The 17,339-nt window shown below is 43.6% G+C and overlaps 2 pseudogenes; both read left to right on the forward strand.

Moving 5' to 3' along the window:
- Nucleotides 1-266: 266 nt before the first annotated feature.
- LOC144671496 (thioredoxin pseudogene) lies at nt 267-1,937 on the forward strand (annotated as a pseudogene).
- A 9,015-nt stretch (nt 1,938-10,952) lies between these two features.
- LOC144671313 (thioredoxin pseudogene) lies at nt 10,953-11,674 on the forward strand (annotated as a pseudogene).
- Nucleotides 11,675-17,339: the final 5,665 nt, after the last annotated feature.

Genomic DNA, 17,339 nt, shown 5'->3' on the forward strand with positions numbered 1-17,339 from the left:
ACACTTTCCTCTCGGGGCGGCGTGAGTCGGATTGGGGGAGACCGCAAGCAGGGTGAAACCCACTTGGGAAGCCTGCCTGATCCATCAGCCCCATTGCAGCCAGTGGAGCTGCCACCTTTCTTACCCATTCACTAAAAAAAAAGTAGCAATCTGTAGTGGCCAATGAGAACCAGCCAATGGGAGGTTGACGTCGGCCCTCGTCACAATGGGGTGCGGGTTGAGGGCGGGGCCAGTGGGTGGGGGGGTGGCACGGAGCAGGAAGCAGGATGGTGGTAAAACACGTGGAGGACGCCAAACAGTTCCAGAACCTATTGAGCCAGACCGAGCAGCTTGTGGTGGTCATGTACTCGGCCGAGTGGTGCAGCAACTGCCGGATGATCCGGCCGCACTTCTACAACCTCTCCGAGCAGCTGATCAACGTCGTCTTCGTGGAGGTGGACGTGGACGACGCGGAGCCCTTGGCCCGGTCCGCCGGCATCACCTGCATGCCCACCTTCCACTTCTTCAAGCGCTCGATCAAGATTGGAGATTTCTCGGGGACCAAGAGGGAGAAGTTGGAGCGCCTTTTGGACGAGCTGCAGTGAGGGACCTGTTAAAAGCTAAAACGAAGAAGAGAAATAGGCAGAGAAACACAAACGAACAAAAATTAACTTAAGTTTGAATTTTCTGAATAAATAAAACTGCAACTAAAAATATACAGCCAGAGAAAGTAAGGGAGGCAATTTTCAAAATTCATTTTTGCTATGTGCCCATCCCCAGTTGACCTGGGAAGGTGATGGTGGGAGGTCTTTTTGAACACTGTAATTATGGTGATTTTGATGCAACTTGCTTGGTCATTTCAGAAAGCAGTTAAGAGGCAATCACAACGGCAATGGGCATCAAATGGGGTTTTTAGAAAGCTGTGGATTGGAAAGGGAAGCATATACACCAGTATTTTGGATCAGGACTGGTTTATAGTGGAGCTTGTATTACACATTAAGAAAGAGTTAGCATTTATATAGTATCTTCCACGTTCTCAGGATGCCCCATTGCACGATATTGGCTGTGGTTCAATGGTAGCACTCTTGCCCCTTTGTCCTGTTTCTTATGTATGAGAAGGTTGTGCGTTCTGGTCCCATTCCAGAGAAGTTCCAGGCTAATACTCTAGTGGAGTGCTGAGGCAGTGCTACACCATGACTTTCAATTAAACGCTAAACCAAGACTTGGATGTGAAAGTTCCCATTGCACTGTTTTGAAGAAGGGAGTAGGGAAGTTCTCCCTTGTGTCCTGGCTGATATTTATCCCTCAAGTAACATCAATGAAACAGATTATCCGGTCATTATCACCCTACCGTAATGGGAGCTTGCAGTGAGTAAATTGGTTGTCATGTTTCCTACATTGGATGCACTTCAAAAGTACTCCATTGGCTGTTAAGTGCTTGATGTGAAAGGTGCTATATAAATGCAAGTGCTTTCCTCTCATTATTAATTTATTTTTGAAATGTAATCTAAGCTTGTATCTGCCTAAGTATCAATGTTGCCTGGTGATTTGTAATCTTTGGATTTAGAATAAAAATGTTGTTCCATCATCCCCACTCACTCCAAATAAGTATCTTAATAGTCTGATATTTAGCTAACAAGTAGGAACAAAGGAAATAGGAAGAGGAGCATGAAATATGAAATTTTGGAACCATTCATGGCTCAGATTAGTCCAGTAGAGTGCAGGACAAAGAAATTCTGAGGTGAAAATGTGTGGTGAGGTGGTACTCTCAGCCCCTTCCTTCATGCTGTCCTAATTTTCTCCTGAAAACATTGCCCCTTGAAGGTGTACAATTTCCCCAGGAACTGGTAGGTATTCAGAAACCTGCGCAAGTCACCATCCTTGATGTGTGAGTTGGTGAGGCATTTCACTTGTGGAATGTCATAATTCTGCCCTCACCTGACATCCACACGCTTATCCAGCAGGGATTAATGGATAGCAGTCAGCAGGAGTACGAACCCCTTACTGATTTTTCTCTTTAGCCCATGGTTATAAGGCTAATTGTAGCTTCCCCACAAACGCCCTGGAATTGAGCAGGCTCATTCTTAACTGTATGGTTAAGGTAGTGTCTTTATCGCATTATCGGGGAAGCTCCGCCGTTTTATTCATTCATTATCAAGTGCTGACCCAAGTATGCGACTGATCTTTGATCTAGTTTCTTTGTCAACATGTTTCTTCTGAAAATAGGAAAAGCCCCTCAAGGCTGTTCTGCCATTCAGTTACATTGTGGCTGATTTGTTCCGTGCCTTCATCTATCATAAAGGCCTGCTAATTGAAAAAGGAGAAACTCTTTATAGACCGCAGGCAGGATGATGCCTAATGGGACCAGACTCAGTAATGAAGGAAACAACTGTACCCATCTACCTTATTGCAGTAGAAAACACCATTATCCTCTTTTCCATATACATCTAAGTTCCACAGCAGCGATCTCCAAGTTTCTGCCTCACCATCTTTCCAGGTATCCATTCTGGATAGCAATCACTCCAAGTGACAAAATGTTTCCTGTTCTCAGTCTTGGACTCACCTTTAGCCAACTTGTGATTTAACTTGTAAAATTGCTCCAGATTACGGTTTTTAAAAAATATATATTTTCAGTATCCCTATAAGGACCTCTCTCCTTTGCCTCCTTTTAGTACTGAAAGAGTTTTCCTTATTATTTTGACTCTAGAAATCAGCTTTGTGGTCCTTCTCTCCACCATTGCCAGAGTCTGGATCCTCCTCTGTGCCATGCTGACTGGCACTGGACACAGTTTTCAAGGTCTAGCCTAAATACAGCACTCTACACCTACAACATATAAGAATGTAAGATATATGGCCATTTGGTCCTCCACCATTCATTGGTTGATCTTCTAAGTCAACTCCGTCTTCCCGCTATCCCCATATCCCTTAATTCCCTTAGGAGCCAAAATTTTGTCGACCTCCGATTTAAATATACTCAACAACTAAGAATCCGTAGCTTGCTGCAGTAGAGAATTCCAATAGTTCAGAACCCTTTGAGTGAAGAATTTGTTTTCATCTTAGTCGTTAATGGCTGACCTCTTACTCTGAAACTGTGACCCCCCTAGTTCTAGACTCCCCATCCAGGGGAAACATTCTTCCTGTCAAGGTTTTTAAGAATTACATATGATTCATTGAGATAACTTCGCTTCCTTCTAAACTCAGTCTCTCCTCATAAGACAATCCCTTCATTCCAGGAATCAGTATAGTGAACTCCCTCCAAGACCAGTATATCCTTCCTTAGGTATGGCAACTGTATGCAGTATTCCAGGTATTGTTTCACGAAGGACCAATAATTGCAGTAAAATTTCTTTGCTCTTTAATTCTAATCCCTTTTTAATAAAGGCAAACGTACCATTTACCTTCCAAATTGCTTGTTGTACCTACGGGGCAACTTTCTCTGATCGGCATACAAGGATATCTTAGTCTCTGAGCCAGGTAGTTTTTATCTGCTCAGAAGTAAATTTGCGTATTTAAAATTTAACCTTTTCACAAAAAAACTTTAACATATCCCTTGCATGTTTTGAAAGGAGGACTAGTAACTCTCACATCAATCCACAGCAAAAAAAAAAGCAGCAGTCTGTTAACAGAGAGATGGAACTAACTGTCACTTTACAGACCCACAGCAGTTTATTGGTGGCTGTTTGTAAAAGAAGATGTTGGGTGTTTAATTTACAGTGAGTAGTGTTAAAACATTTATACAAGGTGCCAGGTTGGTGTTATTGTAAATTAGAGTGTAGTTTATGGCTGATACATTCAGGCCAACACATACATCAAACCAGTCGCAGCCATGTCAGAATTTTTGTAATTAAAAACGTATGTAAATGAGAGCCTGTATGGAGATTTTATTTCCAGCCTATTTGTGGTTTACATCCCCGGGATTTCCCTGAAAAGGTTCAGATTCAGCAAGGAATATGTTGTATTTGCCAATGAGTATTGAATATCAATAATGTGTAAAGACTAGAAAAGCCTGCATTGTTCTCCTTTGAAGGTTAAGGGAAGAGTTGATAGAGGCGCTCGGAATTACAAGGGGATTTTGATAGCGTAAAAAAACGGGAAACTTTCCACCGGCAGGAGGGTTGGGAACCTGTTATACAAATTATAATTGTTGTTGACATAGGTCGTTGACAAAAGAAACAGAAGGAAGATGAGATATTTTTATGCAGAGAGTTGTTCTGATCTGGAATGCATTGCCTGAAAGTAGATGCAATAGTAATTTTCAAAGGGAGATTAGATATATACTTGAAAAGGAAAAATTTGCAGGATTATGGGGAAAGAATGGGACCAAATGGATAGTTCTTTTAAAGCTGCTGAGTTTATAGGTTTCCCTTTGTTTTATTAAAGGAAAAAGATTTGTACTGTGTGATGCACTATTCAGTTAGGCCTGCCAGCTTTATTTTTAGGAATATCATAAGCAATAATATGTTTTTAAAAAAGACCAATTTATTAGAGTGATGGTTATGGCTTGGTTCTTTATGTGAGACAGTGACTATTGCCTTTTGCTCATCTCTCTCACCAGGTCAGACTGGCTGTTCCTGTAGCCTTTCTCGCAGTAGAGATGATCACAGTGGAAATGATTTACACAGTGACCAGTTAATCTGTTGCTGGTGGTAAAAGAAAGATCTTGTATTAATGTAGCATCTTTCACAACTTGCTGAACAAAAAAAATATCAAAGCAATAAATTGATAATTTTTTTAAAATGAGTAATAAATAAAAATGAGCATTAGCATGTGAGAGGGTGTGTGTCCAGCTCACTCCCAGTCTCAGGGTGCTCACTCACCCACCTTCACCCACTGTGAGAGTGCTTGTTGGTGTTTAGGGTGAGGTGAATGAGAACCCTGAGACTGGGAGTGAGACAGACAGACACAAACACACACACATTTTCTCACTCACATTCTCCCCTCTCACACACACTTTAGGAAAAGTGATGCTGATTGGACAATAAGTATTGGCCAGAACACCAGGGAGAACTCTCCTACTCTTCTTTGAAATCGTGTTATGGGCTCTTTTATGTCCACCTGAGGGGGTTAACATCTTATCTGAAAGATTGGCCCCCCTGACGATGCAGCACTCCTCAGTACTGCACTGAAGTAGCTGCGTCCATTGTGTGCTCAAGTATCTGGAGTGAGGCATGAACCCATGACTTTCTGACTCAAATGAGATTGCTATCACTGAACCAAGGCTGACGCTGTATTTGATGAACTCAATGCAGTGGAACTAGTTGACAGATACCCTGATTAATGACTCGTCTGAAAGACGGCACCTCCAACAATGCAGAATTGCACGTGAATAGGGAGGAAGTGGGGCTGGTGGACACATCACAGGCTAGAAACTCAAATAAAGCACAACTGTTCCAGCTCCCTGGTTCTGGATGTGACATGTCTTGAAGAACACATTAATTATGGATGTAGCATGTTATTCAGGAAAAATGGCTTTTCTACCCAATACATTATCACATATTCCACACTGACATTAATTGCAGTATTTCCTGGCCAATCTCACTTAGGAACGACAAACTCTAATTTGAAAACCAGTGGCAAAGGTGCACCTCTAAGACGGAGAGGTTTAGGGAAGGAATTCCAGAGCTTAGGCCCTAGAAGGAGAAGTCAAGACTGCCAAAAGTTGGTTGAAGGAAATCAGGGATGCACAAGAGGAGTGTAGAGATATCTAAGTGTGGTAAGGCTGGAGGAAGTTATAGAGATAGGGAGAAAGGAGGCTATGCAGGGATTTAAAAACAAGGATGAGAATTTTAAATTTGAAGCTATGGTAAACCGAAACCAATGTATATCAGCAAGCACAGAAAGTTGATATTTAAGCTTCAATTGAGTTAAGTCTGAATCTCCACCCCTTACCTTGGATACAAAAATACTGTTAAACCCCATAAACCCAGAGTCATCAGATACTGAGATTCAAATATCTCACATACACTTTGCCCTTATAGCACAGGGAGTAAACTGTTTCATATTGATGGGGATCATCAATCATCTGCAACATGTACATTGTACCAAATTTTTGAAGGAGAGGATTCTGTGACCCTTTTTGTTTTATACTTTGAGACATTTGTATGGGTTTATTATTAAATACTCTTTATCTGTTCCTTTCCAAAGTATTACTGATTAAATCCAGACTGACAAAAATTAAAGCTTGACTGAATTTACTAAGTTATGGAAATTATAAGGACTAATACAGGTTGAGTATCCTTTGTCCGAAACCCTTGTGGCTGATTGCATTTCAGTATTCAGATATTTTCGGTTTTCAGATCTATATATGTTAAGCCTATGCCGAATAGCCTAAGCCTAGGCTAGCTATAGTCACAAATACTAGGTTGTTTCTCCATTTGCCAACTCTACACACCCTACTCATTGCCTGTTAACACTTATTACACCTGTAGTGTAATATTACATTGCTTTATTAACATACAAATTAACTGTACAGCCGTTCAAAAACATGTTCGGTTTTTGGATGTGTTCAGATGTATGGATAAAGGATATTCAACCTGTAATTGTTTTGAAAATTGGGAGAGGAAGGGCAGCCCGATTGATGATTTTGTTATCCCCAAGCCTGACTATATCCATTGCTCTCCTTGCTGGCCTCCCATCTTCCACCCTCTATAAACTTGAATTCACCTAAAGTTGCCCATATCCTATTGCATAAGTCTCCCTCACCTAAAACCCCTGTGTTGATCCACCAACGCTTCTTGTGTTTAAATCAATTCATTCATTGTCTTACCCCCTCCCTATCTCTGTAGCCTTATGTGTCCCTATAACTGTCCTCCAACAGCTCTGTTTCCTTCACTCCAGAATTTATAGCAGTGCTTTTAGTCACCTGGCCCAATGCTGTGGAATTCCCTCCCTAAACCTCTCTGCATAATCTCTCTTGCTTTGAAACTCCATTAAAACCCCTTTTAATTAAGCTTTTTAATTATCCTTCCTAATATCACCTTTGGTTTGGTGTCAATCTTTGTCTCATTATGCTCCTATGAAACCATGGGGAGTTTTAATATGTTAAATGCGCTATATAAAAGCAAGCTGTTTATTTGTTAGCTACAATAAGATTCCACCACAAGTGAATCATCCCCTCCTTTCTTTGGGGTTTATTTTTGCGCTACTGTGACTTCCAGTGCCACTCTCCCATGTGAGCACAATAGATGGAAAATCTGTTCATTCTCCTCTTCCCTGACCCATTGTCAAGGGTCTCAAGCACCCTGTGTGTAAAAGACAGCAACTTACATGCACTTCCTTAAATCGAGGATACTGAATTTATTCCTCAGCAGGAGACCAAAAGCAGACGGGGTGACTGGCTGAGCACGCTCTGCCTGCAAGTGTGATTAGGAGATAAGGTTGATAAAGGAAAGCTATTCCCATTAGCTGATGGTGCAAGTTAGGGTACACAGATTTAAGGCTTTGGGAAGAGACGTGGGGGGAATGCGAGGAAGAAAGTTATTATGTAGCAAGTGGTAATGACCTGGAACTTGTTGCTATGAGGGTGGTGGAAATGGAGAAAATCAATGATTTCAGGGGATGTGGGCTCCGCTGGCTGGGCCAGCATTTATTGCCCATCCCTAATTGCCCTTGAGAAGGTGGTGGTTAGCTGCCTCCTTGAACCGCTGCAGCCCATGTGATGTAGGTACTCCCACAGTGCTGTTAGGGAGGGAGTTCCAGGATTTTAGAACTTGCAGATAGTGGTGTTCCCATGCATCTGCTGCACTTCTTCTAGCTTGTACAGGCTGCAGTTTTGGAAGATGCTGTCAAAGTTAGTGAGTTTGGAGGGGCACTTGAGTGAAATAAACTTGCAGGGCTATGGGGATAGAGCAGGGGAATGGGACTGACTGGATTGCTCTGCAGAGAGCCAGAATTGACTTGGACTGAAAGGCTGCTTTCTGTGCTGTTAGGACTCTATGTCACCACTGTGCTACTTTAATTTTATCTTCTACCTCTTTCCACCTTTTGGCCTCCTACAGTATTCAAGCCAGTAATGAATGCAACAGCATAGTGATTATGTCACTGAAACAGTAATCCATTGCCCTGGACTGATATCCTGGAGAATCTGAGTTCAAAGATCGTCATGGCAGTTTGAGAGTTGGAATTCAGCTTGAGGAGGAAAAAACTGGAAGACACAAAAAACTGGTCTGTTATGGTGACTATGCAGCTGTTGTATTGTTGTGAAAAGAAACAGTTTCCATATTGTCCCTTAGGAAAGGAAGCTTTGCCCAGTCCAGCCTATATGTGACTCTAGTCTCACATCCATGTGTTTAACTCTTAGCTGCTGTCTTAGGTGGTTGACAGCTACTCTGTTGTATTAATTCCCAGTCCCACCTCCTCAGGGCAGACAAGATGGGCCGAATAGCATCCTTCCGCGCTGTAACATTCTGCGATACTGTGAATGGGAGATGGGAAATAAATGCCAACCTTGTCAGTGATGCCCACATCCCAAGATGGAATTTTTAAAAACTCCAAAGCAAGCTTCAAGAATACTGTCTCATCTTCCTGCAGTCTGCATTCCACTGGATTGAACACTGACCTGAGTGAATCCTTTTTTAAAAATCAGAGTGAGAAGGTGCTGGGAAGCACGGTGGGTTTATTGGAATCTGGGAAGGGGTGGGGAAAAGCGAATCAACATTTTTATTCGGACTGTGTGAGAGCACAGTTGACCTGTCTTTTCTCATTCAAGTACTGATGTGCAGTTTTACATTCTTCCATTTTCTTTCTTACTCTTCCAATTTCCTATTTTATTTGTCTATAGTTGTTTTATTTCCGCTGTGCAACTCTCTCGTGCCTTTCACCCTCACCTCGTTCTTTTTAGATGAGCCTTTTGATTTATTGGGATGATCCGATGTCATCCACCCAGTTTTGACCTCTTCCTGGCTTTTGAAAAGAACATGTAAACCTTTTGTGACTCAGGTCAGCCATCCTGATACTTGCTGTTCTGTTTAGCTCTATAAAGCAACAGTTTTAATTTTTGCGGTTCTGGCCAAGGGTTTACACCGAAAATATTACCTTGTCCTTTTTCTTTATCAGGGATTACGTCCGTCCAATTATTTGCGGAGAATATTTCTACTGCTTGTCCCATCCAGAGAGAAATTTATACAGTTATACGTTTATAAAGTGCCTTTCAAGACCTCAGGGTGTCACTACTTTTTGATGTACGGTCACTATTGTAAAGCAAGTCATTATATCCAACATGTAAAAAGTCGCCCAAACCTGAAACTCCTGCAGACAAACCTCTGTTCTAAGATAAAAGCAAAAAAACTGCGGATGCTGGAAATCCAAAACAAAAACAAAAATACCTGGAAAAACTCAGCAGGTCTGGCAGCATCTGTGGAGAGGAGCACAGTTAACGTTTCGAGTCTGCATGACTCTTCGACAGAACTGAGGAAAATTAGAAAAGGGGTGAAATATAAGCTGGTTTGGGTTGGGGGGGTGGTGGGGGGTGGGGGTGGAACAAGAAGAGCTGGATGGAGGGCCAGTGATAGGTGGAGATAAGCAAAAGATGTCACAGACAAAAGGACAAAGAGGTGTTGAAGGTGGTGATATTATTTAAAGGAATGTGCTAATTAAGGGTAGAAAGCAGGACAAGCAAGATACAGATAGCCCTAGTGGGGGTGGGCTGGGGTGAAGGAATCAAAAAAGGCTAAAAGGTAGAGATAAAACAATGGATGGAAATACATTTAAAAATAATGGAAATAGGTGAGAAAAGAAAAATCTATATAAATTATTGGAAAAAACAAAAAGGAGGGGGAAAATCGGAAAGGGGGTGGGGATGGAGGAGAGAGTTCATGATCTAAAATTGTTGAACTCAGTATTCAGTCCGGAAGGCTGTAAAGTGCCTAGTCAGAAGATGAGGTGCTGTTCCTCCAGTTTGCGTTGAGCTTCACTGGAACAATGCAGCAAGCCAAGGACGGACATGTGGGCATGAGAGCAGGGTGGAGTGTTGAAATGGCAAGCAACAGGGAGGTCTGGGTAATGCTTGTGGACAGAACGAAGGTGTTCTGCAAAGCGGTCACCCAGTCTGTGTTTGGTCTCTTCAATGTAAAGGAAACTGCATTGGGAGCAACGAATGCAGTAGACTAAGTTGAGGGAAGTGCAAGTGAAGCGCTGCTTCACTTGAAAGGAGTGTTTGGGCCCTTGGACGGTGAGGAGAGGGGAAGTAAAGGGGCAGGTGTTGCATCTTCTGCGGTTGCATGGGAAGGTGCCGTGGGAGGGGGTTGAGGAGTAGGGGGTGATGGAGGAGTGGACCAGGGTGTCATGGAGGGAACGATCCCTGCGGAATGCTGCCAGGTGGGTGAAGGGAAGATGTGTTTAGTGGTGGCATCATGCTGGAGTTGGCGGAAATGATCCTTTGAATGCGGAGGCTGGTGGGGTGATAAGTGAGGACAAGGGGGATCCTATCGTGTTTCTGGGAGGGAGAAGATGGTGTGAGGGCGGATGCGCGGGAGATGGGCCGGACACGGTTGAGGGCCCTGTCAACCACCGAGGGTGGAAAACCTCTGTTCTAAAGCTGTTATCAAACAGTTTTTACAAAGCTTGTTAATAGTGCTCTTGATTCTAACTTTAAATTCTTCTTGAGCACACTAAGATGCCTCAATCCCCTGTTTACCCTGGATTGAAACTCTTTCGAGTTTTCAACAGTCACAGATTGCAACTCTTTCGAGTACAATCACAGTTCTTGGTTTCCGGGAGTGGGACATGAACCCACAACCCTCTGATTCAAAGGCGAGGGTGCTATGAACTGAGCCACAGATGACACCTGCCAGACCAAACCTTGACACTTAACTGGCCAATGAGCCTCCTCGCATGACGTCATAAAGGGAAAGAATCCAGCAACCAGTCAAGCGCAGCTTTGGCAACCAGAAGCGCGAGTGCGCGTTCCAATTGGGCCGTCAACCGGCAACGTGGAGCCAATCAGAGCTGGGGCGGCTCTGACTTGTTCCGGTCTGCGGTCAGCCGATACTTTCATTCATTGATGAAACCTCCCGGTTTGTCGTGGCACCAGGTTCGCGCACCCGGCCGACCCCGGGCTCATTCCCATCCAAACCGAGTTGCGACGAGGGGTGAACCCGGCCACTGACGTTTGGGTTCTTCCGGTTGACCAGAGGGAGATGTGGGCTGCAAGTCGGAGGTGCCGCTTACATGACGTGGACGCGCGTCACTATCGGGGCGGGGCAGAAAGTGAGACATGTGGGCCGCCCTGAACAAACTACACGGTGGACCGGAGGGGGCAGGTATGGTCCTGAGGCGCATCAAAACACGCAAGCAGTTCGAGACGTTGCTGCGGGAGGAGGAGGAGACCCTGGTCGTGGTCTTTTTCGCGGCCCGATGGTGTAACAATTGCGCCAACATCAAGCCCTTCTTCCGGATGCGGTCCGACCAGCACCACGACGTCATCTTCGTGGAGGTGGACGTGGACGAGTCGGAGGATCTGGCCCGGGCTGCGGGCATCACCTGCATGCCTACCTTCCACTTCTACAGCTGCCAGGAAAAAGTTGCAGAGTTCTCCGGGACCAAGAGGGACAAGTTAGACCGTCTGCTAATGCGACTGAAATAACTCTCGCGTGTTTCAAGCAAAGAATAATAATTAAATGCACCTGTCCTGTGAGTGGTTGCGTTTATAGAGTCTTACAGCGCAGGAGGTCGTGCGGCCCATCGAATCTGTGCTAGAATACTGTGTCCATAATTTAAGGAAGGATATATTTGCATTGGAGGCAGGACAGCAGAGGTTCACTGGATTGGTCCCTGTGATGAGAGTTTAGAAGAACGAGAGGTGATTTTCATACAAAATTCTGAATAGGCTTGATAGGGTAGACACAGAGAGATTGTTTCCACTGGTTGGGAATCTAAAGTATGGGGGCACAGTCTCAGGATAAGAGGCCAATCATTTAGGACTGAAATTTAGAAGAGAGATTACTTCACTCAAAGGGTTGTGAATCTTTGGAATTCTCTACCCCAGAGGGTTGTGGATGCTCGATCGTTGAATACATTTCAGGCTGGGATGGACAGATTTTTGGTCTCTCAGGGAATGAAGGGATATGAGGAGCGGGCGGGAAAAATGGAGTCGAAGCCCAAGATGAACCATGATTGTATTGAATGACGGAGGAGGCTCGATGGGCTGAGTGGTCTACTCCTGCTATTTCTTGTGACATTTTGAAAGAGTTATCCAATTAGTCCCACTCCTGCTCAACCCCCATAACCCAGCAATACTTAAATTGTATCTTAAATAATATTAAACAATATCACATTAATGCTAAATTGTATTTTAAATAGTATCAATCAATGTCTCGTTGATGTAACATTGGGCAGAATTTTCCCATCCCCATGGAGATGGGGATGGAGGCAGAGCTGACAAGAAAAGTTTGACAAGCCACATCAGGAATTCCGGGCGCCATGGAAGTTTCCAGGGGCGGGCCAGGATGCGAGTTGGTGCTTGCTTTATGGAGGTGGGCAACCAATTTAAATAAATGAGACCCCAATTAGGGGCAACATTTCAGCCTCGCTTGCATTTGGTCACCATTGAAGTGGCTTCCCGAAGCATATGCAGGCCAACAGTTCTGTGTAGGCAGAGCCCGGGGGGGCGGGGGGGTCATCGAAGTAGGATGCTCCACGCACCACTGCGGAACCACAGGTAGGAAAGGCAGTTACCAACTCCCCCACACCGACCCAAACTATTCCCTCTCCATTCCATGGAATCTGCTGCCTCCTCTCCTCTCTAAAATATTCAGTTATTTTCACCCATCCATCTTGAGGTGTCCTCCCATTCTTAGACCTGCCTGCAGCACCTACCTCTACCGTATGGATCTGACAAGACTCCAGAGATGGGGTTGGCTGCATAGAGTCCACCCACTGTCCTTAACAGGGCAGCGAATGTGGAAACACAACATTTTATTTATATTATTTTGATATTATTCTGATATTATATATCATTTTGGTGTTATATTGTTTTAATTATATATTTTGATGTTACTTTATATTATTTAAGATACAATGTTATAATGATTATATTATTTTACACACTGTAAGATTCTATGTTATGTTAATCCAGGGATGAGGAACTTAAGCTATGAAGATAGATTGGAGAAGCTAGGATTGTTTTCCTTGGAGAAAAGGAGGCTGAGAGGAGATTTGAGAGAGGTATTAAAATCTTGAGGGGTCTGGACAGAGTAGATAGGGAGAAACTGTTCCTACTCATGAAAAGATCGAGAATGAGGGGACACAGATTTGAAGCGATTAGTAAAAGAGGCAAAAGCAACCTGAGGAAATTTTTTTTCATGCAGTGATTGGGTAGGGTCTGGAATGCACTGCCTGAGAGGTGGAGGCAGGTTCAATTGAAGCATTCAAAAGGGAATTAGACTGTTATCTGAAAAGGAAGAATGTGCAGGGTTACGGGGAAAAGGCGGGAGAATGGCACTGAGGGAACTGCTCAATCGGAGAGCTGGTGCAGACACAATGGGCTGAATAGCTTCCTTCTGGGCTGTGACAATTCTGTGATTTTGAAAGCTACAATATCTACTTTCAGCTTCCTTGCAGAACAGTGTGTGTTCCAGATCACAGCAACTTGCTGCATAAAACAAAATCCCTGTGCTCACTAACCTACATTGGCCTGATTGTTAAAATTCCTCTCCATAATCTCACCCCTCACTATCAATAGCCTTCTCCAGTGCTACAATCCTCCAAGATATCAGCACGCCTCTTAGCGTAGCCTCTTGAACATCCCTGATTTTAATCGTTCCACCATTGGCAGCTATTCCTTCAGCCGCAAGACTCTAAGCTCAGGAATTCCCTCCTTACAACTTTCCACTTCACTTTCATCCTTTAAGGAGCTCCTTAAAACTTGCCCCTTTGACCAAGCTTTTGGTAATTTGGCCCAATTTGTGGCTCAGTGTCGAATTTTGTTTGATAGGTCTCCTCTGAAGCATGTCGCAATGTTTTGCTACATTATAGGCACTAATTAACAGCAAATTGTTGCCATTTCCCTTTGGTTCTTTAGCCAAGTGTCATAAGTTATTAAATGACTTGGTTGTAAAGTCTGCTACTGTGCAGACAAATGATGTCCTATCCAGGTACAATAAGGGAACCCAAGTGGATTCTGATGGTTTGCTTGTATACCTTACATATATAGGACCGCATCAGATATAGGGCACAGAAACAGGCCATTCGGCCCAACCAGTCTATGCTGGAGTTTATGCTCCACTCGAGTTTCTTATTTTTCCTCATCCATCACTGTAACCATCCAATCCCTTCTCCCACATATCCTTGTCCAGCTTCAGCCACTCTCTGTGATAGTGAGTTCCACATGCTCACCACTCTCTGATTGAAGAATTTTCTTCTGAATTCCCTATTTCTTGGGGACTCTCTTATATTGATGGCCTCTAGTTATGCTCTTTCTCACAAGAGGAGACATTCTCTCTGTATCCACACGATCAAATTTTAAAAACCTTTATTAGGTCACCCATTGGCCTTTCTTTACCAAAAGAAAAAGTGACCCAGCCTATCAGTTCTTTCCTGATGTGTCCTCTTCTTCTTCAGTTCTCTGCCCACAGGAAGGTCCTTGGCAATTAGTCGCCGAACCGCAGCAAAGTGCCCTTAATTTTTTACTACGGGTAGTGAGGGTGCAGGCCCTGAGTCTACCTCAGCTAAAACAGGGATCAAACCCTGTGCTGTTGCCATTAATCTCATCCACACGATAGCTGTCAGGCCAACTGAGCTAACCTGTTCCCTCCTGATAGGTATACCCATGCGTTCCAAGTATTATCTTTGTAAATCTTCTCTGCACCCTCTCCAGTGCCTCCATATCCTTTTTATAATATCGTGACCAGAACTGCATGCAGTACTCTTAAGTGCAGTCTAACCAAGGTTTAATACAGCTTTGGCACAAATTCCCTACTTTTCAATTCTAACTCTTTAGAAATAAAGTCTAGTCCTTGGTTTGTAGCTGTACCATGACTTCTACTACTTTGTATTCTATTCCTCTAGATATAAAGACAAACATTTCACTAGCCTTGATTTATTTTTTATACCTGTTCATGACACTTTAATGATCTGTGTTCCGGATCCCAAGTCCCTTTGAATCTTTTCGTATTTGATGTATTTGTACTTGTTCCTCTACTCCACCTAGACTTGTATTTTCTATGCAATAAGTGTCTTCCTATTCTACCCACCAAAATGTGCTACCTCACATTTATCTGTGGAACTTCATTAGGTAATTATTTACTCATTCTGCAAGTTTATTAATATCCTTCTGTAATTTGTTGCAGAGTCCACTTCAGTATCAACCATCAGCTCTCCAGTCATCCCTGTTGCCCCCCAATTTAATGTCATCCTTGGTCTATATAGTCTCACCTTTGCATTAGTTAATCCTCACAGAAGATTGGAGCCTCTTGGATGATGCAACTCAATGGCAATCTCGGTTACTTTTCCATCTAGTGCCTCCCTACGTTGCGCAATACATCCTGACCTAAGGGGATAATAGCTGAGCTACTGCTGCTTCATAAACATAGCTTGCATAGGGTTGTGGAATATGACTGTGTATGGCCTGCCTCTCTCCTCAACTCCCCCAAGTGCTGAAGAGAGGGGTGGTCTCTCACTGCAGCAGAGATTGTACTGTGATGTAAAAGCATGTCCTACAAATCTGCCACAGTAGGGTAGCAGCTTTAAATGATGTATCTGAATGTTTGGTATACTGTTTCAATTCGGAAGTTATTTTGGAACAACTGTATGACATTCTAATGTCAATTCTCCACTTGCTACTGATATATCTATTTCATTCTTTAGCGATTTCATTGTTTTAGGAAATTCAGCCATGCCACAGGTTAAATGTCCCCCTCCTTTCCTGTTTGAAGCCTCTCATCAGTTTATTCCATGCCCAAATCATTTTCCTCCTCATGTACCACAAGTGTTCGAGTTCAAAATAGAAGTTTGACTGGAAACACTCAATAATTTTGACGCTATGTTGACAGTATTGCAGAAATAGGGGTACGCCATGTAGCCCTTCAAGCCTGTTCCTCCATTTAATCACATCATGTCTGATCTAATATCTCAACTCTCCTCTTTGCCTTAATTCCATGACCCTTAATACCCTTTGTGAAAATGATCAGTCTCAGGTTTGAGTTTTAATTGACCTCCCCATTCCACTGTACCCCCACCCCAAGCCTCAGCAGCTTTCCCACTACCCTTTCTGTGAACAAGTGCTTCTGACATCATCACCCATCAACCTCCTAGCTCAAATTTTAAATTTGTGTCTCTTGTTTTCAAGTTCCCCACCAAAGGAAATAGATTTCAAGTTTTTCTTTGTAAAAGCTCGACATTCATTCTGCTTTTGTGACTAAAATAATGAGACAAAGTATGGTGCTGGACACAAAAGCAGCTCAAAAACTGGAAACAATAGTTGTTAACAGCAACTTTTCAAGCTGGAAAAATTAGCGAGACACACACAACCGGAGTCAGTTCGCAAACCCTTACCATTTTTTATATTTAATCTGTGACTGGTCCCAAGTTATGGGAAATCTCCAAAGCTCTTATTTTTTTTCTTTAATTCATTCATGGGATGTGGGTGTCACTGGTTAGGCCAGCGTAAGGTGGCGGTGAGCTACCTTCTTGAACCACTGCAGTCCATGTGGTGTAGGTACACCCATAGTGCTGTTAGGTAGGGAGTGCCAGGACAGTGCCCAGCGACAGTGAAGGAACAGTGATATATTTCAAAGCCAGGATGATGAGTGGCTTGGAGGGGAACTTCCAGAGGTTCCCATGCATCTGCTGCCCTTGCCCTTCTAGATGGTAGTGGTCGTGGGTCTGGAAGGTGCAGTCTGAGGAGGCTTGGTGATTTCCTGCAGTGCATCTTGTAGATGGTACACACTGTTCCCACTGTGCATCAGTGGTGGAGGGAGTGAACATTTGTGGATGAGGTGCCGATCAAATGGGCTGCTTTGTCCTGGAGTGTTGTTGGAGCTGCACTCATCCAGGCAAGTATTCCATCACATTCCTGACTTGTGCCTTATAGATAGATGGACAGGTTTTGGGGAGTCAGGAGGTGAGTTACTTGCCACAGGATTCCTAGCCTCTGACCTGCTCTTGTAGCCACAGTTTTTACATGGCTAGTCCAAATCAGTTTCTGGTCAATGGTAACCTTCAGAATATTGACAGTGGGGGATTCAGTGATGGTAATGCCATTGAATGTCAAGGGGCGATGGTTAGATTCTCTCTTGTTGGAGATGGTCATTGCCTGGCACTTGTGTTGCACAAATGTTACTTGCCACGTGTCAGCCCAAGCTGGATATTGTCCAGGTCTTGCTGAATTTGGACATGGAACTGCTTCAGTATCTGAGGAGTTGCGA

The sequence above is a fragment of the Cetorhinus maximus genome, chromosome 32, assembly GCF_964194155.1.
Source record: "Cetorhinus maximus chromosome 32, sCetMax3.hap1.1, whole genome shotgun sequence".
Classification (NCBI taxonomy): domain Eukaryota; kingdom Metazoa; phylum Chordata; class Chondrichthyes; order Lamniformes; family Cetorhinidae; genus Cetorhinus; species Cetorhinus maximus.